Below are 25467 nucleotides of genomic sequence, written 5' to 3'. Positions count from 1 at the left end.
GTTGATAGAAATTAGGAGGCATTATAAACACAAAATGATTTTTAAAGAATTAAACAACTGGATGTGTGAAACAAAGAATCCGAGGATATTCTAGTGAAATAAATGTATTTTTCAGCTTAAGCAAGACACTGGGTGAATAAATCTAAAATGAAAAAAACACCCAGAGATCAGCAGTGAGTCATGCATGCAGTGTGACTGATCAAAACCAAGTTGTTTCCAAACCAGTGTGCAGGCTTGATGCCTTCAGAATCAAGTCTGTGTGGCACCAGGCCATCTCGAATACATGTTGATGAGGTATTTATAAGCCCTTCACCATCCCAGCACAAAGCCCACACATGAGCCACAAGACCATCACCTACACATCTGCAAAAGACACAGCATGGTGAATAGCACTTTTCTTGTTCAGTAGCCGGTGGCAGGGCACTGTGAGCAGACAGAGATACAGGGACACAGAGACACAGAGGCACTTCCCCTCACTCAGCTGATAACCTTCCGTGCATTCCTGGGGACAGGATTGTCATAAAATGCACCATGGATTGATCCTCCTCCTAGGAAAGGAACGGTAGGTCTGTCCTCAGGTTGGAGCAAGGGTGGCCGGAGGATCTCAGAAGAGCTGTTTCAGCACAACAAATAGAATTTTCGGCCACCGTGACCACGAGAGACAGGTCTCCTGCCATCCCGGTAGGCACTTGGGCTCCTGACAAAAGCTGGGCTCAGTAAAGGCTTGAGTAGAAGGCACAGACCTGAGGGATGCCCCAGCAAGAGACAGGAGGTAGGGCCTGGTTTATACTGCTCTGGGTGTATCCCAGCCTCATCCGAATACGAAATCAGAAATTTGCAAAACAGCAGAGCTGGGATGGATCATCTACTCCAGACTCCTCACATTACAGTTTAAAGGGTGGCAGCCCTGGGAGGCAAAACAACATGCTAAAGGCAGAACGTGGAAGAGGCAGCGCGAGATAAAATGCACCGTGCCAACCCCTGTTCAAGGATGCTGACACTGAGTGTGGGGCCAAGGTTTCCAACGAGGAGAATGAGACAGTGTAAATACTTTGTTCCCCCCAAAACCCCAAATATTTTTTAATGGCACAAAACTCACCTTAACTAGCTCTCTTCTGAGGGCGCTCTCTTCTGCTTCTTCGTCTTTCTGTCTGTCTCCATTTCTCTCTCTCAGAGAAAAACACATACAATTTTGTGAAACGGGACTTCCTGCCATACAAAGACAAAATTCATATCTTCAAAAAGACACCTGACAAAGCACGTTTCTCAACTCAAGTCTTTGTGTGGGGTCTGGGCAACTGGCTTATTTTCTAGAACATTCGGTGGTTCGAAAATCAGATCATCTTCCCCAAAGGAAGAGTTCTGGTCCGTGTTGATGAAGTTGGGGATGTCACATTTCATGGGCAAGTTCGGCTCCTCCTCTGGCCGTCCGCTGCATCTGATGGCTTCCTGGAGCCGAACATCACTGTCAAGGGCTATGGTGGGGATACTAGCTTTGGCCTTGTCGAAGTGGCCCACTTCATTGACGTAGCAGTGAAAGATGGACCTAGATTCGTCATTGACCTGCCAGAGAACATCTGGGGCACCAGCGGTCTCCCAAAGTCTGACACAAATCTGTTCAGTCTGAATCTGTTCTCGGGAGACTCTGCATTGCTATAAAGAAAACCAAAATAAAATATCGCTCACACTCTAGCTCGGTGACTTGAAGAATCATAGTTTTTGCCATCTACTGAGAGCAAACCCCTGCAGAGAGCATGCTGACAAGCACTGGAAGTGAAAGACATCACTTCTGAACACATACAATTACACCCAAGGCAAAAGTCTCAAGTGAGGACCCTTGGACAATCCTGAAAAGACATCGCTCCCTGAGAATCCACAATATTGGTGTCTCGCACACCAGTGTTTCTCAGTGGGACAATCAGATCATCTTCATCAGATTTAGTTAAAGTGCTTCTTAAAATGCAGAATTCTGGTGTGCACACCCTCAGAGTCTCAGAGGTAAGGACGGGTAGTCTGTATTTTCATAGCCACCAAGATCACTAAACATGCTCAGGTTTAGCACAGCGGTCTACATCGGATCACCTGAGCATCGACAATGCTGTCTCATGTGGTGGGGTGGCCATGTGTGTCAGGGTGCTGTCCTACCCACGTGACTCCCCTGATTCTCAAAACTCACAGTGCAGCCCCATTGGGCAAGAAATACCACCATTTCACAATGCATACTCAAGGAGCCCGACTGACAGATACAATCAGTGATAGGAGAGGGGACAAAACTCAGCTTCCTGATACCTTCTTTCACTTACTGTGGGACAAATGATCAATTCAATGGTAATAAATTAGTGAATGAGTGAATAAGATGACTCGTTAGTCCCACGAATGCCTGGAAGAGCGAGCCTGGGCACACTGAGAACCGTAACAGCCCATCTACTTAATTGCCATCCTCCCCAGATCTATGTAAAGGTTACTACCACGCAGGCAGTGTCTCCTGAAGGGCAAGAATCATGTCTGAACACACTCTCAAATCCAGAACAGAATCTGACAACAATTAGGCTCTGGAGTCTGTGTTTAGCGAGTGTGGAATCTCAGTGATTTCAGCTCTTAGACCTTGCCTTCCCATCCCACCCCTCATGATATGGCCCCTAAGACTAGTTCTTTCAGGGCTGGGGCCACGGAAACCATTTACAGGACTGGAAGAATCTGATCATATAAACCATCCCCCAGATTATCATCAAATGTCACCTGCATTTCAGGGATCAGTAATTCCAGAAGCTTTGCAGTTCAGGCAGGTGAGGGATTTTTATATCAGCTCTGTCTTCTACTGTGACTGCCTGGGTGACATCCGACAAGGAATTCTCAAAAGCCTGAGCTTTTCCTTTCAGGAATAATCTAATTAACAAATCTCGCTGACCACTCAACCAATGTGATGTGAAGATCAATGATTTACACAGGAGCACAACATTCACTAGGTCGTGGATTTAGAATCAGAGAAAAATCATTTGAGAAAGATTGACAGAATTTAGCTTTAATGCAAATTTAAGTATTCTTACCTTTCAGTAAATCATCTTCCCCTACTTATCACTTCACCCAAGTTTAAAAGATATTTGAGAACAGGGATGAGTGTGCCAGCAATCTGTGACCCAATAACCTAAAATGTCACCTAGGAAAAAGAGAGGAGTAACACATTTTTAAAAAGCATGGTGAGGATGGCGGGGCCATCCCCCAACTCCAGACTAAGAAGCTCTAAGTAATAGATTTCCTGCCTGCCTGGGGCATCAGCTGATGTGAAAACCCACCCAGAAACCTCACTGTCCAGCAACTCTTCCGTAACACAGGCTACACTTCCTCAGAATTAAGAATTGGGTCAAGTAACCCCTTTGCTGAAGAATAAAGACAAAGGAGAACAAGAGGTTTCTGCCCCTCCCCAGGGGAGAGCCCAGACCTTGGGCTGCATGCACTGCGCCCACCTCCCAGGAGAAGAATTAACTGGAGAAGGGCGTTCTGCGAAACTGGGGCAGCAAAGTTTGAGATGGGAACAAATTGACCAGCTGGCCAGGGACAGCCCCCTTCGTCGCTGCCTTGGCAGCTGCCTCCGCCCCCTCAGCACATCCTGCCCACCTCCAGTGGCTAAGCTGTCAGGAAAACTGTGCTTTGGGACCTGGGGCAAAAGAGGCTGCCCCCAGGCCAAGCTGCGGAAGAGATGGGAGCTAAACCACCAGCTCCCAAGCGGCAGGCTCCATACCCCAGCCAACACCCCGCCGCCCCCTCACCCTACTGCAACCCCGGGGCAATATGACCCGGAGAAACGTGACCTGGGAACGAGGGTCGGCCACGTCATGCCTCCAGAGAGATGGGAGCTTATCCTTCACCTCGCCAGGGGCAGCCACTCTCTCCTCTCCAACACCTGATCTCACCGCGCCAACCTCCCAGGAGCAACCTGACCGGGTGTGGGGTGTCAGGCGAATCTTGCGCGGGAGAGGCCATTCCCAGGCCAGGTCAGTGGAGAGGAGAAGAAGTGGCCCCATTAGGACGGGCAGCCGGACCTCGCAGCTGCCTCTGCCCTTCGACCGCATCGCGCCCTTCTCCCAGGGGCAAGCTGACCTGGAGACGGGCATCCGGCTTCTTGGGCAGCAGAGGACGCCCCCAGGATTGGCAGCGGGGAAGAGGAGAGCAAATTGACAGGCTCAGCGCTGCAGGTCTTCTACCCCCGCCTTCGCCACCCCCGCACCTTAAAGGCACCGCCCAGGGCACCCCTCCCCCAGCAGGTTGAATGGGACAGGTGTGTCTGGTGATCTGGGGGAGGAGAGGCCACTCCCACACCAGGCAATCGGGGAGACGGGAGCCAATCCACCAGCTCCCCAAGGCAGCCACCTACCCCTGAAGCAGCCACCTCTCTTGCCCCCTGACCTCACGGTGGCCTCCTCTAGGGAGCAGGCTGACCTGGAGATGGACGTCCGGCGAACTTGGGACAACAGAGACAGCCCTCAGGGCAAACCATGGGGGGAAATGGGAGCAAATGGACCGGCTCCATGGGAAAACCTGCCGCTGCTGCCACCACCCCCAACGTACCACGCCCGCCTCCCGGGGTCAGGCCGACTAGGATACACGTGTCCCGTAACCCAGGGCAACAGAGACCGCCCCTAGGACAAGCCGCGGGGAAGATGGGAGCAAATGGGCCCGCTCCCCCGATGCAGGCCCCCGACCCCCGCCACCCGTGTACCCTGACTACCCTGCCTCCCGCCCCCAGCAGGCAAAGTGGGACAGGGGTGTCCGGGGACCTGGCGCAGCAGAGGCCGCCTGCAGGCCACGCGGCACAGACATGGGAGCTAATACACAAGCTCCCCCGGGGCAGCCTCCCTATCCCCGCAGCCACCACCTTACCAGCCCCCTGACTGCACCGCACCCATCTCCCAGGTGCAACCTCACCTGGAGTCGGACCGCAGGCAAATCTCCGGCGGCAGAGGTCGCCCTCAGGCCAGGCCGCGCGGGACAGAAGAAATGGAGCAGCTCCCTGGAACGGACCCCCTCCCCCTGCAGCCGCCGCCGCCGCCTCCCAGGGGCAAGCTCACCTGGAGACCGGCGTCCCGCCTCTACGGCAGCAGAAGCTGCCACTGGCTCCGCCGCGGGGGAGAGCTGAGCGAACTGACCGGCTTCCGCGCGGCAGCCCCCCTAACCCCGTGGGCCCCGCACATTAATGGCACCGTCCCCACTCAGCAAGCTGAGCGGGACAGGCGTGTACGGTGACCAGGGGCAGCAGAGGCCGCTCCCAGGCCCGGCAGCCGGGAGAAGGCAGCTATTCCAACAGTTCGCCAGAGGCAGCCGCGCTCCGCCCCCCTGTCGCTGCCGCTGCCCCCTGACCTAACCGCCCCACCTCCCAGGAGCAAGCTTACCTGGAGTCCAACATCTGGCGAATCTCCAGCGGCCAAGGCCCCCCTAGGCCAGGCTGCAGGGAAGAGAAGAAATCGACCGGCTTGCCCGGGCAGCCTCCCACGCACCGCCGCCTCCGCCGCCCCAAACGATTGGACTAGCCTCCCGGGGTCAGGCTGACTGCGAGGATGTGCACTTGCCTTCTAATCCTGGCCACGTGCCTGAGCACCTCCCTGCATCCCTACACTCCCCGCACCTCTGCACCCCTGCCACTATCTGCACTTCTGCACTGCCTGCACTTCTGCACCCCTGCACCCCCGCATCCCCTGAACTGCCTGCGCCCTCCACAGCCCCTGCACCCCTGTCACCAGTTACACTTTTGCACTGCCTACACTCCTGCACCTCTGCATGTCCCACACACCACCTCTTGGGCCTGTGGCAGAGTCTCTGCTGTTAGACCAATGCACAGGAACTCACATCTTTGCCAGTATATGATGCATCAGTGGACGTCTGGGGTTGGCTGCAGGAAGGTACATGTTCCCGGTCACTAGCCTGGGCCACTAGGGTGATCTCTCTGAGGTCACCAAGGGCGGGCTCAGAGATGCTGTTTTCCGGGAAGAGAGGAGTTGAAACAGGTCTTGAGGGCAGAGCTGTGCTCAACAGGCCGTCCACGCTTCATGTTTTACACAGGGCTTCGGAGAAGTGAAATGGATCCAGCCAAGTAAGACCGGCCTGCTGTACGCCCACCTCAGTCCTGGGCTCTGAGTCAGACCGACTGGCTCCCACACTCACGGCCCAGTTTTGGTACCTGAATGGTCCCTTTGAGGCATCCCATCAGTTCTCAGGAAGAAGTCTGGCTGCTTCCACCCCATGGCCCTCCCTCCTGTGCTGGCCTCAGGAAGTTTCCTTATTTGGGGAAGAAGGCAGCCCACCCCCTACCCCACCCCTCACCATGCTCTCACCCAGGCTGCAGCTCTCGCTGCCCATCAGAGTCTGGAAAGCCATCCCTCTTCAGTTATGTCCCTTCTGAGATGGACTTGCTTCCACTCAATTCTAGGCGAGGATGCACCATGGAATGCACTGGGTAAGAGAACCAAAATAAATAATTTCTTCTGTGAGGTTTTCTGTTTATCTACTGGGATGGGCTGTGTGTAGTTTGCTACAGCTATTGGTATGAGAGGCTAAAACAGCCTGTGTGTCCTTGTTTTCATCTCCCCACTGTCTTTGGGTTTTCCCTTGACACTCCTGAGACATTTACTTCTTTTAGTTTTATTCCTGTTATTACACAGGGGCCCTACTGACATGGAGGTAAGGTGTTGGGGGAGCAGGACAGAGCAGGGCATCTGTAGTCCTGTGATTAGTTCTCATTGAGCCTATGCCCTGAGCTGTGACCTCCACAAGTGTGTCTCTTTCCCCCCACCCCAATTTGGGTGAGACAGAAGGGATTTCCCTTCTCCCAGGTTGGTTAGGCTCTGGTAAAATAATTTCTCATTAAAAAAACAAACAAACAAAAAACAACTTCCCCAAATGAAACAGAATGTTTTGGGTATATTTCAATAGAGTTATTTTCTCCTTTCCAGGCAGGAAGCATGAGGAGTTATCCTCTGAGGCCTTCATTCTGAGAACAGGACACGGTCCTGGAGGTAAAATGCATGAAAAAGAGCAGGGGGCCCCTCTGACTGGCCCCCTGGAGTTGTCACACTCGGACTTCCCCACGCTGAGATTTCCACTGGCCTCAGGGACCTGTTAAATCTGCCTGCCCTGGGGGTTGTTACAAAAGCGGGTTCTGCCCTGGGAGCTGTGACTCGCCAAGCCTGCCTGGCTGCCTCTCTGTGTTGGGAGCAGATTTTCCCCTCATTTTTCTGGGATCTAAGAAGTACAGTGGGATTGCAGCTCCCTCAGCTCTGGTGTTGTTTTCAGGACAGAAGGAGAAATTTCTGAGCTCCACACGAGCTGGAACAAAGGCTGGAATCCTCCCCTCCTCTGCCTCCGTGCAATAAGTTTCTGTGGTTCTAGCCGAGTTTCTGAAGATGTGGATTTAAACACACACATCCCAGCCCCTACAGGAGCACACAGTCCCATAAATCCCCCCAGTTTCCACTGGTAACTACTGAGCTGATGGGGACACGGGTTTCGGGTCCACAGAGGCCTGACTGCACTACTTGCTCCGTGGCCTATTAACGTGGTTGCTCTGGGTCTTGTCTGAAGTGGCTTGCTTACCGCACCTGGTACATGGGAAACACAAAATAAGTTCTAGAAACTTCACTTTTTCTCCCTCCAGGGCCTTCAAACATAGAAAGTATTAAGTGAACTCAGACGGCCTAGTCACCGCAATGAGGTCCGTCCAGCCTGGCTCTCCTGAGTGATGGGCACTGACTTGCACCTTAACTCGGAATAGTAGGGGAACCGCCTTCTTCTGACTGGGCCTCTCCCCACACCGGGCACGCCCTCAGCTGAGACGGTGTCAACTCCCCCATTGAGGTGTGTGCTGGTGGCTTCAGTGTGACCTGGCCCTGCCGGGATATGAACCTGCAGTGAGTGAGGTGGAGGGTCGGGTGGAGAGGGGTCCCTTCTGGGGTGGCAGGGGGCCCGGTAGCACCCAGCCCGGCCTGGTGCCTGGGGCTCCCTAACACCTCCTACAGCTCCTGGGTTGGCTCCGGTCCTGGCCAATCCATACACCCTCCCAGCATCTTCTCATTAAGTCCCTTTTTGCTTTTATCAGCGAGAGGTGGCTTCTGTTGCTTGTTCAGTGAAACAGTACATAGGGAAACCAGACTATTTCTAACATCAGTAAAATACCAACCTCAGTTATCTCGCCGGGCAGAACGTGCAGCACAAAGGCCTGCACAGGGCTGTGCGAACGGCTTACGTGAAGGGTCCTCATCATCTGTCTTCAGAGATGCAGAAGCTGGTGGTTCAGGTAAAACCTCAGGGAGGGATTGAGGAATCCAAAGCTGGTTGGTTTCAAAGGCTAACTGGTCAGACCAGACCCCTGAGCTGTGGTCAGAAGCCTAGCTCAACATCACTCAGACTCAGCACCATAAGTGCCAGGTGGGGGTGGTGGTGTTCCCTTTGCAGGCTCTCATTGGGGATTCACTGTAGTCCCTTAAATGCAGCAGAGATTCCAGCCCCCTTAGCCCCCACCCTGCGTGTTCCATGACACAAATCCCGGGAGTGTTTAATTTTCATCTTTGTTTAGGAGGATGAAGGAGGGGCAAGAGGAGACATAAATTCATACTGACTGACACAAGGTCACAGCCAGTACCTCCTCCTTGGAGAGATATGTGCTCCCAAAGTGGTGGCTGGGGGGCTGGGCGGAGACCCTCCACTGGTCCCAGAGGGACTCCCTCATCTGGCCACAACTGATGGGTTGGACAACAGATCCAGAGGGAGACAGAGCATCTTTCCTGGGAATTTGGAACTGACACACAGAAATCAAGTTCACTCATCTGGGGATTGGCGAGGGGCGGTGGTTGGAAGTCAAATGAAACCAGAGCATGAGAGAAAGTTAGAAGTGAAAGAGAGAGAGACAGAGAGACTGAGCTTGTGAGAGCAAATAGTCAGAAAGAAGGAAAACAATCAGGGGACAGAGGAATTCCAGCTCTTGACTGTCTAGTCTGTCCTAGCCCATAAACTACCCCGCGGGATGGTTAATAAAATTCCAGTTTTGCAGATAAGGATAAAGGCTGAAAGAGGTGGGGGCTGGGTTTGGGTGCACAGTTAATTCAAGTGCCGCTGGACCCCTCATTTCCCATTGCCTGAAGGCACTGTAATCCTCACTGGGACCCCTGCGGTCCCCTGACAGCCCAGCACCCTGATCAAATGGCCCCTGCGGGAGTGGGAACCCCTCTGAGCGTGAAGAGTTCCCTGAACCGAGATGCCATGCATCAGCAGGCTCCTGCACACCCCAGGTTAACATCTCCCCAGCTGTGCAGTCTCCCGACCCACTTCCCTCCCTGCCAGGCACCCCTTCCTTACCACCGAGTGTACTGCAGGAATTCAGACACAGGGATGCCCAAAGCAACACGAGCCCACCGGCTATACAAACAGCAGACTCCCAGCCCCACCTGGGTTCCGAGGGGACAGTAGGCGTCCTCAGCTTCCATGTGTCTAAGACAATCTTCTTCAGCTGGAGGTTATAGAGAAAAATAAAAGGTCCAAAACATAGTTCAGTGAGGAATTCCTCCAAGGACCTGACTCCAGAGACTACAACCAGGGGTCCCTACCCCCCGGACTTGGGGTGAAGGTGGATTATTGATCAGCACAACCTCCGGTGGCCCAGCTCCTCAACTTGGCTGCCCAGAGTGGGCTGGGGGAATGGGTAAAGCCAGGGCACTCAGGAAGAGCACAGAGGACCTGATCTCCCCTCTCCGCACTTGTAAACCCTTCCTCAAATCTCAAGGCATCTGACAGAGAGCAGCCACCACAATAAGGAGATGCTCCCATTTCTTCACTCACTCCAGTCTGTTCACTTACGTGCTGAGCATCCACTGGGTCCCAGGACATGACACATAGGATGGCCGATGGGACAGGCTTGGTCCTTCCCCCTGGACCCTGTTCAATCTGATGGAAGAATGATCACTCATAAAGAGTTTTTCAAAATTATACAGAGACCAAAGACAAACTGCAGAGTGAACCAAATTTAAAAATATATATGAAGATCCCCCAGTCTCCCCGCCTAAGGTTAACAGCATAAAGCAAAAAGATGTTGCCTTTGATCACCAAGGAAGTTGTCACCCCCTCTCAGGTGGAAAGGACAGTTATTCTTTGAGCAGGACACAGAAGTGCTTCATCGGATTGGACCAGGGCATCTACAGTCATTCAGCAAATGTGTATAAGCTCCTACTACGTACGGGAATCTCCTAACTAGACCAATTCACAAGGTTCTCGGGCTTTATCAGTCAACAAAATAGACATGACTCCCCATCACTGGGGGCTCAGAGTTTTAGTAGAGGAAACAGGCAGCATGTTGGGGGTAGTAAGAGCTTGGAAAAATTAAAAAAAAAAAAAGAGTGATATGAGCAAACTCCGGTGATGGCGGTGGGGTGGGAGGCAGGCAGGAGGGAATAAGGCAATCCTGGCAGATCTCACGGAGTAATGAACTTGAAGCAGAATAGATCCGGAGGAAGAAGGAAGAGCCGGAGTCAGAGGCCCCCTGAGTGAGGGGGAGAGTGTGGGCAGAGAGGCAGAGCACGCCGGGTCCTGAGGCCTTTGTGATGACTTTGGCTCCTAATGAAATGATGACCCGTTTAGTGAGTTTTGAGGGGAGGGGTGATATAGTCCAACTTAAGCTTTTGTGTTTGTGTTTTTTTGTGGGAGGTAATTTATTTATTTTAATGAAGGTGCTGGGGATTGAACCCAGGATCTCTTTTTTTTTTTAACATTTTTTATTGATTTATAATCATTTTTGAACCCAGGATCTCTTGCATGCTAAGCATGCGCCCTACCACTGAACTAAACCCACCCCATCAATGTATGCTTTTGCAGGCTCCCTCTGACTCTGTGTGGATGAGAGATTGTAGGAAAGCAAAGATGGAAACAGGAGGCTATTGGTGTCCAGGAAGGGCTGAAGGTGGCTCTTAGGAGGGCGGGGAGCAGGGAGCAGGTGGTTAATGAAGACAGAATACCCAGAATTTTCTAACAAGCTGGATTTGCTGTCTGTGTGTGTAAGAGAAAGACAGAAAGAACATTGTTCCAACATCTGGACCTGGACAATGGGAGGGATGTCCTCTCCATCCACAAGGGATGGGACAAGGTGGGGCTGAGCAGGTGGAAAGGGGCTGGTATCAGCTCAGTTCTTCAATGTCATGGTTAAGGTGTGTATTACATATTGCCACAGAAATGCCTAATAGGTAGAGGAGTCTGTTTTCTTTTTCTTTTTAACATTTAAAAAATATAATTTAAATGTATTAATTGTATTATGTGAATGATTTGGGAAGTTTGTTTCATGCCAAGGTATATGTTATATATAGCCAAATGGAAAATATATCAGAAAGGGGAGAAATGAGGGCTTTCACATAAACTGACTGTCCATAACGTAGGTAAAATTTCAATAAAACCAGTGTTCAGTGAAAAAACCTCATCTTGGTGTTACATAAAAATAAATGAAAAAGGACTATGTTAATGTATCATTATTTCATGTTACATAATAGCCCCAAACAAACACACTGTTTAACTATGAGGCTTGTAGAAATGCTATTCGCTTTTTCCACATAAATACAGAAATGCAGAAAGGTTCTAAGTTAGAATAAGCATCTTAGTGGAAATAATACAGATTTGAGCATTTTACATGATATATATATTTACTGATACAAAATTTGGAAAAGTAATTACATAGTAGAACATATGTATGAATGTGAAAGCAAGATTAATGAAAGAAAAAGAATGTGAGTCTCAGGGATAAAGGTCCAGATGGAAAGGGCAAATCAGGGAGTTTTGGAGAAATCGAGAAATTGATGGCATGCCACTTTCCAAGGCTGGGTTGCTTCCACCAAAGGAATAGCAGAGAGAGAGATGAGAGGCCCAGGAGCCAACCCTGGGGCACACCCACAGTGTATGTTTGGGAAAAAGAGGAGACATTGGCAAAGGACCAGCCAGTAGACCAAAAGCAGAAAACAGACTGAGCGATGGGCTGGAGTTTAAGTGAAGCAGGAACACGGGGGAGGAGGGATGGAAGAGCTGGGTCAAATGCTGCCGAGGGTCTACTCATGATGAGGACTGAAAATTGACCACTATATTTAGCAACGTGTGGTCACTGATGGCCTTGACAGAGCAGTTTCCATAGAGCGAGGGATCAGGGGAAGAGCCAGAGTGGGTGTAAAAGGGGATGGCTCAAGAGAAGATGCAGACAGTGAGTTTAAACAACTCCTTAAATATTTGCTGCAAAGACACAGGGTGGCAATTGGTGGGGGTGAATTAGGGTCAAGGAGTGCTGTTTGTTTCTTTTAAGAAGATGGACGTTTATATACTGATGGGAGCCAACTAGCAGGAGAAGAAAATAGATGAGGTAGTGAAAGAGAGGATGGTTTTGGGAGTGACAACCCAGAGAAGATGGGAGGGATGGGGCCCTGGGGACTTTTCGAGGAATTGGCTTTCGATGTTACCTGTAATAAGAGGTGGGGCACCGAGAGTGAGGTCACAGACAACACTAGGTGAGCGGATGTGCTGGGAGTTGCTTGTGAAACTTCTCTTCTGTTGGCTTGTTTGCTTGTTCAAAGTAGAAAAGTAACCTTATCAGCTGAGGGATGAGGAGGAAGAAAGAGTTACTGGAGCCATGAGAAGAAGATAAGAAAGAGCCTTCCAGGGAGAATGGGACAGTGAAAAGAGCAGGGGGAGATGGGGGAGTGCGCTCCCAGAAAGTTACATTTTCTCTTTGACGTCCCCAAATGTGTGATGTGTGATTACCCTTCCTGCTGTCTACGAAATAAAAATTAAGTATGGTTCAGAGGAAATGCTATTTCATTCTAAGAGGCTACCTGTTTCTCAGGAATGGCCATCTTAAACTGCAAATATTACAAAAAATGTTGAAAAGATGAACCTGTGTACCTAAAATCCCCTATTTTCTATTAATCTGGTTACTATTTAATTCCCCTATCAATAACTCATAACCAATACTGCCATGATGGAGGTACACTGATGCTTAAAAGGAAATGAGATCTGTATCCTTTTCCTAAATTCCATGGCTTCCTTAATATACAGTTCCCCTTGGAATTTAGGAATGTCTGGTATAAGAAGTGAGAAACAGTTTGAGAAAATCCCGGCTCAGAATTACACAGCACAACCGCATCTCAGAAGTATATACAGCCGTAAAGAATTTTAGAAGCAAAACTCCGTAACTACTCTTAAAGACTTTTGCAAACCTGGGCCTGCCCAGATGTTTCCAAACTGGAAAGGGACTCCAATCACTTGCCTGGTACCGGACCAGAGGCTCACCAGCCTTTTCTGTAAAAGCGAGAGAGTAAATATTTTCAGTTTTGCAGATCATTTTGTTGTAACCATGCAGGTCTGCAATAAGAAAGCTAAGAGCACTGGGAGACAGGAAACAAATGGGCATGCCCACACCCTCCCTTCCACTCAGGGCAGCTTCTCTGTGGTGGGCAGTTTTGCCACAATAACTTGTTTCTTTGTTTCCATTGGTTTCTTTTTTTCCACCTTACTGCTCAAGCTCAGAAATTCAGGTGGTCCTGGTCCTTCAGCATCCATGCAGAGAGAAGGCTGAGTGGGGTTGGGAACCCCACCTGATGGAGAAGAGAGATTGCTGGGAGGGACACTACGGCGGCCACCATGACACGAGACAATCACACCTTCTGGGGTGAAAGGGAATGAAGACAAGGGAGGGACAGAGCAGTGGGACCCCTAGGTCGCCTGCCAGGCTTTCTCTCCCTCCACAGCCACCCTGGGTGCCTGGGGGGTGTTGGGATTCAGCTACGGTGATTAGGCTGAAGGGACTCAATATAAAGGACCATCCAGCTCCTCACTAGGTTCCAAACGCAGCCCCTCAAAGTCCACCCTCTGAGTTTCTGGAACTCAGCTGGAAGAATAAATGAGCAGGCCAGATCCAGAGCCCAAGCCAAACACGACGGTAGTCACGTGGGGTTGTAACCCCATGCTCAGTGGTAGGGGACGCCTTGCAAATCTGCAGAAATCCCTGTTCCACCTCATTCCTGGGGGAAACCCCAGATCTCCTTCTGCTCTGTCTGTTCTTCTCTTGATGCTATTGTCCTGGATGGATGCAGAGTCTTTGAACCTGGCCCTCCAAACGTACATAAGTTGTTCGATAAAACAAATCATGCACTTTTTCACATTTGCCAGTTTTTTGATTCCAGAAATTTTGCGGGACTCATTCTCACAGTCTCCTGTGCCCCCACCACTTGGTGGCCCTCTGCTCATGGAAACACCATTTCCCACAACTGCACCCTGCCTCCCAGCTGGTCAGAGGGGAAAGTCCCACAAAGACACAGGTGTTTGTGAGGATCCTGTCCCCAAGCAGAAAGCCTACTCCTGGAGCCACGGACAGGGATCTGGCCTCCTGAGCCGCTCAGCTCTAATTCAAAGCCTAAACTGGGGGCCCCGAACATTGCTGAATGACTTTCTGAGTCACCTGGACTGGAGGGGCCTGATTTTTCTTTCCAGGAATGGATGTAGTGCAGCCTCCATTTTCAGGGCTGATATTGACGATGGATCTAGTTCCCCCCACTGCACCGCAGGAAGGAGAGGCCCTTCCATCCCACAGCTTGGAAACCCAGCCCAGGTAAGTTCTGAAGCAGTGTATTGCTGCCAGGTCCAGTATCCCTGCAGAGTGGCCTCTGTCCCTGAATGAGCCCCTTACCTGGGCCTTTTCTGCCCCGACACAACCACACCCCAGTCTGTGCCAGAGATCTGGGGCTCTGTGTGTCCAGGGCACACAGTTGGGACCTGAGCCAGGTGTCCACTGGGCCTCAAGGGGGAGAGGTCTGCCTCTGCATCAGGGGAAGGTGATCTCTCATGGCTGGCAGGACGCTCTCAATATGGACCTCCAGGCGCCCAGGGAGCAGTTTCCCTGCAGGTGTTAGAAGCCATCATCAGGAGGGCAGGCCCCTCTTTGTGCAGACCATCCCGCAGTGCTGGGCCCACGTGCTGACCACAGAAACCTACATGTCCCCAGGTTACCCCAGGCAACCTCACAAATTCGTCACTTGGTGACCTGGGTACCACGGGATCATTGGCCATCCCATGAGGGTGGTCCTTGAAGGCATGGACTCCAGGTGCTCCCGTTAAGAAATCCCCCTGGGTTTCTGTGGTCACAGAGCCCACACCAGAAGATTCTAGTCCTGCAGTGACCACCACAGCAGTCACCTCCCCTGTGCATGTCCAGGAACAAATGACAGCAATTTATTGCCAGGAATCGTGATGAACAAGGGGGTGGGATTCCATACTAGTTTTAGGATCCTGGTAACTCACTCTGCACCCCAAAAAGCATCCATGAGAAATGTGTTTATTGGGATATCTGTGCCCCTAGAAGAGCTGTTCCTCAGGGCTCCTGGGACCCTCCAGCCCCTCTCAAGGTTCTCAGAGCTTGGGTCTAAATTTCTATCTCCCTCCTTTGGTGTACAGCCACCTGTGTCTCGTGATCACAGGTCACTTTATTGCATGACTTGGCATGTTCTTAGTTCTCGTCCTCCACCCCTGCACTAGACTCCCACGATGTTCCCACTGACCCTTGGCTCCCTGGGTGGGTCAGGGGGCCCTAAGTCTGCACCCTTCACTCTCCTCCTCTACCCCCAACTCTGAGGCCACCCCTAGGTGGACTGGAAGGTGTTTGTAAATGAGTCTTACACAAGGACATGACTGGACAAAGCAGGGCTCCACCCCCGGAAAGCACACCTGCTCCCTTCTCTGATGAGGACCCCACAGCCCCACATTGCCTCCAGGAGTCTACTCAGCACACAGTCCCCCAGTTCTGGGCAAGGCGTCTCCCTGGAATCCTTGCTTCCAGGCAGAGTCTCTCTGTCCTTCTGAGTTTAGAGTTGTTCCCATGTTCCTGAGCACCAAGGTGCCCAGCACAGACCCTTCACTGACCTGGAGAGACAAGGAAGATATGTGGCCACAGGTATCACAGGACACACCTGCTGGGACCCCAGGCCAAAGGGCCATCCTTCTGCCTTCTCAGGTGTGGATCCCGTGGTACCTTTTTGCAGGGGGCCCAAATGGGGAGTGGGGCCCAAAGCAGTTCATGGGGCTCTCTGGGCAGGGAAGACTTGGGCCAGGCAGCCTTGCCTGGTTTCCCTCCTGGGGCACTCTGAAAACTCCTGCTCCTCTGGCTGTGGCTGGAGGCCCCCCAAACTTCAGGGCGGGGCCCTTTCTCTCAGCCTCCACTGCCTCCAAAGCCACGCTGGAGCTGGCATGGGGAAAGAGCTTTCTTGCCCTCTTGTGGCCAAGCTGCCAGAGGTGGATGCTGCGGGGAACTGGAAAGAGTTAGCAGTTGCTCAGATGTGAGTGGTTAGGCAATTTGACACCCTGTCAACTAGCCTTAAACATTGGAAAGAGGGCTTTCCCGGGAAAGCTGGAAGTTACTTTCAGTAATTTGTTTAAAGATTTCTTTTTTTTTCCCTTAAGGACTCATAAAACCTCTCCCAGGTCATTCCTGGTATGGACCATTATCCAGGGATCAATCGGGAAATGCAGGAGGAGAGGGGTGGGGGTAGGGGAGAGGGTAGGGGAGATCAGAGCCCACAGAGAGGAGATGCCCCTCCTAGGAGCCACAAACTGGGCAGTGGCTGCTGGCATCCAGCTCTCCTGTTCTCAGGCCCATTTCATCTGTGGGGTGTTTCCAAAAGAAACAATGGTGGAAGGGCCATGGAGGACCCCTAGACCTCCCAGAATAGACAGGGGGAGCAGAGTCACCATGCTGGCCCAGAGCTTGGAGACAGACCTGCAGTGGAGACCACAGGTCTTCTGAGAAGCCAGTTTTGAAATAAAGGCAGTATGCGCTGGAATACCCATTTCGAGCAATTGCTTCATCATAGACATGTAATTTACATAGTTCTTCTCACCACGAAACTGTTCCCAACACGCTACATGAATGACGGCTTCAACACACATTCATTTCTGAGATGTGAACAAGTGTAGAGCCGCTCTTTCGTCCAGCATAATGGGCATGGTTACACCTAGGAAAGCTTACCAAGATTTCTCAGCAACAGCCAATTTCGAAATAAAGGCAGTGTGCGCAGGAAAAGCCGGTTGGAGTGAGGGCTTCCCCATACACATGTAAGTTTTATAGTTCCCCTCACCATGAAACGCTGTTCCCAACATGCTACATGCATGAAGGTTTTGACACACATTCAGTTCTAAGAAGTTAGCATGTGGAGAGCCGCTCTTTCATTCAGCATAAAAGGCCTGGTTACACCCAGGAAGATTTACTCAGATGTCTCAGCTGGTTCCTTCACCCAGATTCAAAATAAAGGCCGTTTTTGCTGGGAAAGCCTGTTGGAGCGTGTTCAGAGCTGTTTCGGGCTCTGTCCCAGCTGGAGGGTGCAAACCCCAACCTCCAGAATGAGGGACCAGGACCCCACCGGCCAGGTGGTGTTGCCTTTGCTGGGGAACAGTGATCTTTGGGTTAGATATTTTGCAGCTCTCTCTAAAACCTGTTTTGACTTAAGTTTGCATCCTAGTCACCAGTTTCAGGGCAACAGAAAAAGCATATCCTACATCCCTTTGCACTGAAATCTTCCCAAAAGAGCAAATATTTGCCCATGAAAATACCAGCTGCTTTTCTAAGGCCCCCTAAATACCCAGCAGTGTGGCCGGTGCACTCTTGATCAGGAACAGGATGAGAGGGACCAGCGGTCTTCCAGCAGGCTTGGCCTGATGTGGCAGCTGCGCTGTGGGTCCGTGGTGGGAGGGCCATGCAGGGAATCCTGTTTGAGGGGCCTCTGTGCACGTCTGCATTATGCTCTGAGGTTTCATACAAAGCTCCAGGCATCCTAACTGGTCAGATACAGCCCCCACCCTCGGGCTGGAACCACCAGGACCTCAGTACCTGTAACAGGGACGGTGCCCGGTGTGGGGAGAGGTCATGGGACACTCCGGGGGCAGGGGTAGTGGTGCTGGGGAAGGCAGGGGGTGCAGTGAATGGTGGAGGGAGCAGGGTCCCTTGCTTGGGGGTGAGAGTTCTTGGGGAGACCACAGAGCATGGCACACACAATCCCCACCCCATACCCCAAATTCCTAGCCCCGCCAACACAGGGGCTTTTCTGAACACTCTCACCGTGGCTAGCCTGTAAGACTGCACCTAACCCGGCATCTGGCACCCCTGCCCTATCTCCCCTCTTAGGACAGATCCCGTCTCCTTGGAAACTGCCCAGCAGCGTGAATTCAAGGCCGGCAGCGGGCCTGGAGGATCTGCACTTCAGGTGCCCTACCTGGCCAGCCGTTTGTGCCTTGGCTCAGTCCTCTATCTTGCCCAACGGCAGCCTGGGTCCACGTCCGGTGCAAGGGGAGGCCGCGGAGCCCAGGCTGAGCGACACACACGGACAGGTGAGGGTGCCCCCGCCCCGCTGCCCCACCGCCCCGCAGCCCCGCCCACTGGTGGCAGCACCGCCCCAGCATCCGGCCGGCGCCAGCTGCAGGTGAGGACGTCTGCTCGGCACCGCCCGCCCCGGCCCCGCCCAGCTGCCCCATAAGCCTCCCCCCAGCCCCCGTCCTGGCCGAGCCCTGGCTCCCATTGGCTCCGCAATTTCTGCCCTCTCACGTCTAGCCTCGGGAGGACACAGACGCAAGCGCTAGAGGAGGGCCCCGCGGCGTTGCCATGGCTACATGCGCCGCGCTCTGCGCGGGCCGGTGTGAGCTTCTGGGGCGGGCAGCGGGCTCCGGAAGTGTGCAGCTACCCGGGACCATGGCGGTGCTTGCTGCTGGGGCTGGCGGCTTGCTCGCCTGGGCGACTAGTTCTTGCCTGGTCAGTCGGAGGCCGACATCCTGTCTGGGGCGGCGTCCCACAGACGGTAAACGTACGGCCGCGCCGTTGGCGGGGCCAGTGGACATGGACCGGGGTGGGATCCGGGTTGGTGTGGCTGCCGGGGAGGCGCTGTGGTGCCAGGGAGCGGGTTGGGGCGGGGAGGACAGGGCTGGGGCACAGCCTCGGGCTTTCCTCCCCCTCGGGCACTGGGGCTGGGACCGCGAGTCCGGGTAGCCCTGCTTGGCCGCGGCCTCCCAGAACCCCCGGGAAGGGCAGGCGGAGGACCTGACTTTTATGAAGCGGGGCCTTATCCGGGTTTTGAAGAGCCCCAGAATCAGATGTTGGAATGGGGTGGTTTATCAGCCTTGTTTATCTGCAGGGAAATTTCAGTTCCATCCAGATGTTGGCTCCTTCGGTAAAACTCAGGAATAAGACAAGGGTCATTGCCGATTAGCAGTTATCTAGGGCTTGACTCAAAATAGACTGTGCGGGGTGTAGGGATGGTAGATGGGCCTTCCCTCTCAAAGTTGGCAGTCTTCTGGGATTAGAGGCCCCAGTTGAGGATTACATCTTCATCTGCGGTAATGGAGGTTGTGGGAACATTAACACAGAGAAGGGAGGAGTGTGGCTGCGATAACTCATTAAAGAAGCCAGGACCCTTGCCTGGCTCTTGTGTAGGAGAGTCTCGCCTAGGGTAGGGCAGCAGTTATCAAAGTGTGTCTGAGGCCCCTGAGATGCAAGACTATTTTGATAGAAACGCCGGTATGTCACCTGCCTTTTGCACACTCTTGCACTCCCGAGTTTCCTGTGGGGATTTCCAGGGAAAACCTGGTCTGTGATATCACAAAACAGGGAATTTAGAGGCAGATAGAATTCAGAACTCACCAGTCCAAAAGAGTTTTGCAGAAATTAAAATCACTGCTCTTCTTCTCATTAATGATTTTTGTTTAGAAAAATATACTTATTTTTTGCTTAAGAGTATTAATGGTAACATGTAGTAGGTTGTTATTATTTTTAAGTGAAATCATAAGCATTTTTTAAAGTTCTTATTTAAGTTCTAACACAGGAACTATTGATAGATTTAACCCACATAAACAGCAGCCTTTTGGAATCCTCAGTAATTAAGAGTGTACAGGGGTCTGTAGGCCAAGAAGCTTGAGAGCCCCTGGAGAACGTGTGCTCAGGTACTAGTCAGGTACTTAGCGTTGTTAGACAGATGCCAAGATGTCTTCTGCATGTGCTCCCGGACTCGAAGTAATTGGCCACATGGAGACGGGTGGGCAGTGCCTCCACTATACAAACCAGAAGCTGCTGAATGTGTCTGGATTGTAGGCCATGGGCTGTGCAGGGATTCCCGTTGTATCTGTTCTATCTAAGCCGGGATTCCTGTGCAGAGGCTTGGCCCTGAAGACCCGCTCTCCTTTGCTCCCTGCCAGGTACCTTCTGTGTGACGTCAACCCTCCAGAGGGCTTCAGCCTCCATAGGAGCGTCTGTATCCACATCGCCTTCCTCCTGAAGACCCTGCTGAAAATGGAGGAATCGGTGCTGGTGATACCCCCTTGGGGCCGCCTCTACCATTGGCAGAGCCTGGACATCCACCAGGTCCGGATTCCCTGGTCTGACTTTTTTGATCTCTCAAGTCTCAACAGAAACATCCCTGACACTGAGTACCAACCGTTCATTGCAGGGGAGATGGTGATCGTTTAACTGGGGCCAGACGGTTGTTGTTCTGGTTCTGATGTGAACATCAGGCCATCTTGCTTCGGGCTTGTCGGTCTGCTAAGGGGTCCTGCTCATGTTTCCCGCACTGCAGGTGAATTTGGTCTTTCCATAGTTTTTCTCAGGAAATAGATCTCAAGTGTATGAGATATGTGTTCCCTCCGCTCTGAAAATCCTGGCCTCCTGGTGAGATGGAGCGGTGACAAGAAGGCCACTGCCACACAGGCCTTGTCTAAGGAGGACTCGCTCCCTGGGCAGTAAGGGCCATTCTTACCTGAAGGAAAACACGATGTGTGTGTAGCATGGGCCACGTGCTGGAGACGGTATGTAACCTCTCATTCAGTATAATTTGGTCCTGCTCAAGCTTCCCATTTTACTTTCCGTAAGAGGTAAGAGTTGAAGATTTTCTTTGAATAAAGGTATTTAGAACTTATCTTTTTCTTTAATTGAAATGTGGTTGATTTACAATGTTTTGTTAGTTTCAGATATACAGCTGTTTTGTTAGTTTCAGGTATACAGCATAGTGATTCAGTTGTACATATACATAGTCTATTCTTTTTCAGGTTCTTTTCCATTAAAGGTTGCAAGATACTGAATATTTTCCCCTGTGTTCTGCAGTGAATCTTTGTTGTTTGTCTATTTTACATATAGTAGTTTGTAATTGTTAATCCCAAACTCCTGTTAGTTTTCTAAGTCTGTGAGTGTGTTTTTGTTTTGTAAATAAGTTCATTTGTATCATTTTTAAAAATTCCACATACAAGTGATATCATATGATACTTGTCTTTCTCTGTCTGAGTTATTTCACTTTAGTGTGATAATCTCCAGGTCCATCCATGTTGATGTAAATGGCATTATTTCCTTCTTTGTTATGACTGAGTAATATTCTTCTATATCTAAATTCTACATCTTTATCCAATCATCTGTCTGTGGGTGTTTAGTTTGTTTCTATGTCTTGGCCATTGTAAGCAATGCTGCTGTGAACATTGGGGTGCAGGTATATTTTGGAATTAAGGCTCCCTCTGGATATATGCCCAGGAATGGGATTGCTGGATCAAATGATAAGTCTTTTTTTAGTCTTTTGAGGACTCACCATACTCTTTTCCACAGTGGCTGCACCAAACTACATTCCCACCAACAATGTAGGAGGGTTCCCTTTTCTCCACAGCCTCTCCAGCATTTGTGGTTTGTGGATGTTTGAATGGTGGCCATTCTGACTAGTGTGAGATGATAACTTATTGTAGTTTTGATTTGCATTTCTCTGATAATTAGCAATATTGAACCTTTTTTTCATATTCCTATTGGCCATTTGTATATCTTCATTGGAGAATTGCTTGTTTAGTTGTTCTGCCCATTTTTGGATTGGGTTGTTTATTTTTTTTTCTTATTAAGTTGTATGAACTATTTATATAGTCTAGAATTTAAGCCATGTTCAGTCTCATCTTTTGCAAAAATTTTCTCCCATTCCATAGGTTGTCTTTTTGTTTTGCTTATGGTTTCTGTTGCTGTGAAAAAGCTGATAAGTGTAATTAGGTCCCATTTGTTTATTTTGTATTTTATTTCTGTTGCTTGGGTGTATTGCCCTAGGAAAACATTGGTGAGATATATATCAAATAATATTTTGCCTATGTTTTCTTCTGAGAGATTTATAGCGTCTTGTCTAATGTTTAAGTCTTTAAGCAATTTTGAGCTTGTTTCTTTTTTTTTTTTTTTGCGACTCTATTGTATGCTTTCGATTTGTGGTTATCTATTTTTTCAAGTATATCAACTCATTACTATATCTATTTCCTTTAGACTGATAATCACGTAGGCTCCAACACATCCTAAGAATAATGAGAAAAAAAAAAGAAAGAAAGAGAAAAAAATCTATCTTTTCATGCTACCGTCTCCCATTACCACCTTTTTGTATTTTGATGTAATTTTTCTTTTTTCCATCTTCATGTTTATTGTCTTGTAACTCGTTATTGCATTTCCAACTATGGTTTCCCGTTTGTATAGCATCCTGCTTTCTTTCTGTTTAGAATAGAAACTTTTAATGTCTCGGTTTGGTTCAATAATGCTGAATTATCTCCCCACTCCCCTCCCCCCCTGCGTCTCTGAATCCTCAGTGCAGGGAAGCCAAACCATCCTTGCCTTCATCGGTTCTGGGAAAGCAATCTTCATAGTGGGAAAGAAAACATTGAAAAATAATATTCTGTGTGTTGCTTTCTACCCTTGCCCAGAGAGTGAGAATCACCTCTGAAGGCGGAGGAAGAAAGTTGGAGGTGCGGGGCACAAAGTCTTTTGTCCTTTTGCTACTGAAAAAATGTTTGCTTTTGTAATTAGTGATGATGCACTTTAAATTGGTGAGATCGAGATTCTACAGCTTCAGCGCCTGTGAATAACCAGCCGGGAGAAAGCTCTCAAGGGCCCCTGCAGTGGGAAAGGCAGCCCCTCTGAGCACCTGTTGTTCTGTATTCTTCCTGACTCCACAAGGATTTGCTACGCACCGCACCGTGCAGGACGATGCAGTTACCCGAGGTGGAGGACAGGGAGACCCCTGCTGGGTGGAGAGCCACAGGAGCCCACATTTGAAGGACAAAGTGAAGAGTAGTGGGGCGGGCATAGGAGGAGAGGATGGTTGAGACCCAGGATGGTGTCCTGGAGTCCAGCAGGCGAGGCTGGCGGGGCAGATGGGGCCCTGGGGCATGGGCAGTCCTTGAGGGATCTGAAGCAAAGATATGAACCAAGAGACTGGATTCGTGTGGGCGTACAGCGCCCCCTGGATGCCGCGGGGCAGTGCAGCAAGCCCAGGAGGAGCGGGCAGTTCCCCAGAGTTGGGTTGACAGGTCACAACCAATTCACTGGGGACCGAGAGGTACCGAGATTTTGTTAAATTTTTGTCCCTCTTCCTGGAAAAAAGCTGCTTCCTGTTGAATAGCCTGTGTCGTTAGTGAGAATTAAAGACATGAAGCAACATTTCCTCAAAAGTCATCCATTGTGTAGTTGTTAATAAGGGTCAAATGCAGACTTCAATAGACTAAATCAAACATTCATCATCGGATTTTAAAATCCTTTAAAATAAAAATTCTTGCTGTCTTTGTTCTTCATTTCAGGGTTCACTTGGTGATAATAATAGTAAACAAAGCAACAGCAAACCCTTACAGAACTCTGTCCTGCTGTTCCAGGAACTCTGTGTTCACGACAACCCAATGAGGTGGCACTTTACAGGAAGGACAGTCATTAATCACACAGCTAGTAAATGGCAGACCTGGGACTTGAACCCAAACTGTCTGGCCCCAGAGCCCCCTCTCAGGCCTTTCACTGCAGCTCATCACTTGGCATGCCCGACACAGGCCAGCATTAAGGAGCAGCGTGACCTTGGCCAAGGCTGTTTCACCGCTTGGTCTCTGTTTCCTCATCTGTAGAATGGGGGTATGGGCAGTGAATTCTGTGAGCTCAGTGGTCAATTCCTCCAGCTCTGCTATTCTACTGCTTTAAGTTAATTTATTAAGTATCTGATCCTCTGAATGGGCCACACTGGAGCTTTGCTAGGACCTGGGTTACGGAGAAAAGTAAGATCAGCCTGCTTCTCCAAGGAGCCTGTCTCCCTCCACGGGAAACAGCTGCAAGGCCCAGGTTCCCTCGCTGGCGGACGGGGGCTGGGCAGGAAAGTCTGATAGAAGATGGAGGCAGAGCCCCTCCGAGAACAGTGTTGGCCACACAGCTCTCAAGAACGGGAGCGTCTGTCCAGGCTGCTGAGAGGGGTGTCCTCGTGAGGCCAGCAGCCCCCCCCAAATTAAGCCCTCAGGACAAAGATCCAGCCAGCCCTGCAGTGTCACCATAGAGCCAGTCCATCCTCATCAATGTGCCCCTGTGCTACTTTGTCCTGGGGCCTCTCTTTCCCCTACACCCAGAAGACTCTTCTCCCTCTCTTTTCTGAGTGTCCCCTCACTTCACCCGTGGTCCCTGCTTCCTGGCCCACCATCTCTGGAGTTGACACTTTGCCCCCTCACACCCCCCGTTTGATAAGGAGCCTGGGTTTGCCTCCTTGTGCTCACTTTCCCCTTTCAGATGATTGCTCCTACTCTCCTGGGAGCACCTGGAAAACCCAGATCCTTTCCTAGCAGTGCCTGCCACCCTGGCCTCCCTGCTCATCTGCCTCAGTCAGGAGCACCTGGACCACCAGCTCTGTATTGCCTCGCCTCCTACCATCAAGACGTCAAAGTTCATTCTCCCTCCACCACCCAGTATGTTCATTTTAGGGTCTTCTTCACCGTCAGCCTGAGCCAGCCACCCCCCATTCACCCTACCCACGGGCTCATACCCGGGTGTGTCTCCACCCCAGGTCTAGCCTCTCTCTTTTAAGTGCCCACCTCTAGCCATCCAGCTGCTTCTCCACCAGCCTCGTTGGCCCTCATTCACCCTCACTAAGGCATCATGCACTGACTCCTCTGCTTTCCTGCCTGTCCACATTCCTCTTACTTCCACTACCCCACCTTCCAGCTCTGCATCCACAGTCAGCACTCTCTTTATGACAAACAAAACCCCCTTGAGCCTTGACCTTTTCAGTTCCTCACCAGGCCGACTTCCATCTCGGTTCACCCAGCTCTATTTGTTCTGAGCCTGCAGGCAGCAGGCTCTCCCAGCACAGGTTTCTAAGACTACAAATCAATGCCCACCGTGTTGCCACTGCCAGGCAATCCTCCAGGATTTCTCTAGTGAGCACATTTCCCCACTTATCACTCAGTGGTGTCAACATTCTCTGCTCTCTGCACACCTCTAAGCTTCCCTCTGTCTCTTCCCTGACTCCCATCAGATGGTCTTCCCTCCTGCTTCAGAGAGAATGACATGTCACTGGAAAGGAACTCGCTCACCTGCAGCAAATCTTCTCACCTCATCTTTTATCTGTCCCTCTCCCACCTGGACTCTAGCTGTAGTTCTTAATTCAGTGAGATTAGTTGACATATATATAC

At 50.8% G+C, this 25467-nt stretch overlaps 2 long non-coding RNA genes across 2 annotated transcripts; one reads left to right on the top strand and one right to left on the bottom strand.

Annotated features, from left to right (window-relative positions):
• Positions 1 to 4698: 4698 nt before the first annotated feature.
• On the bottom strand, positions 4699 to 18356 carry LOC135320505 (uncharacterized). The gene is made up of 10 exons (XR_010379673.1): positions 18264 to 18356; positions 14693 to 14902; positions 13224 to 13305; positions 12468 to 12601; positions 9841 to 9927; positions 9343 to 9493; positions 8168 to 8291; positions 6327 to 6444; positions 5842 to 6056; positions 4699 to 5440 (listed from the first exon to the last, which is right to left on the bottom strand). It is a non-coding gene; the product is annotated as an uncharacterized LOC135320505 (long non-coding RNA).
• Positions 18357 to 18528: 172 nt separating this feature from the next.
• On the top strand, positions 18529 to 21289 carry LOC135320506 (uncharacterized). Its single transcript, XR_010379674.1, has 2 exons — positions 18529 to 18842; positions 20233 to 21289. It is a non-coding gene; the product is annotated as an uncharacterized LOC135320506 (long non-coding RNA).
• Positions 21290 to 25467: the final 4178 nt, after the last annotated feature.

Source organism: Camelus dromedarius, unplaced genomic scaffold (assembly GCF_036321535.1).
Source record: "Camelus dromedarius isolate mCamDro1 unplaced genomic scaffold, mCamDro1.pat HAP1_SCAFFOLD_176, whole genome shotgun sequence".
Lineage (NCBI taxonomy): Eukaryota > Metazoa > Chordata > Mammalia > Artiodactyla > Camelidae > Camelus > Camelus dromedarius.
The sequence above is the reverse complement of the archived record's forward strand: the minus strand, read 5'-3'. Positions and strand labels throughout refer to the sequence as shown.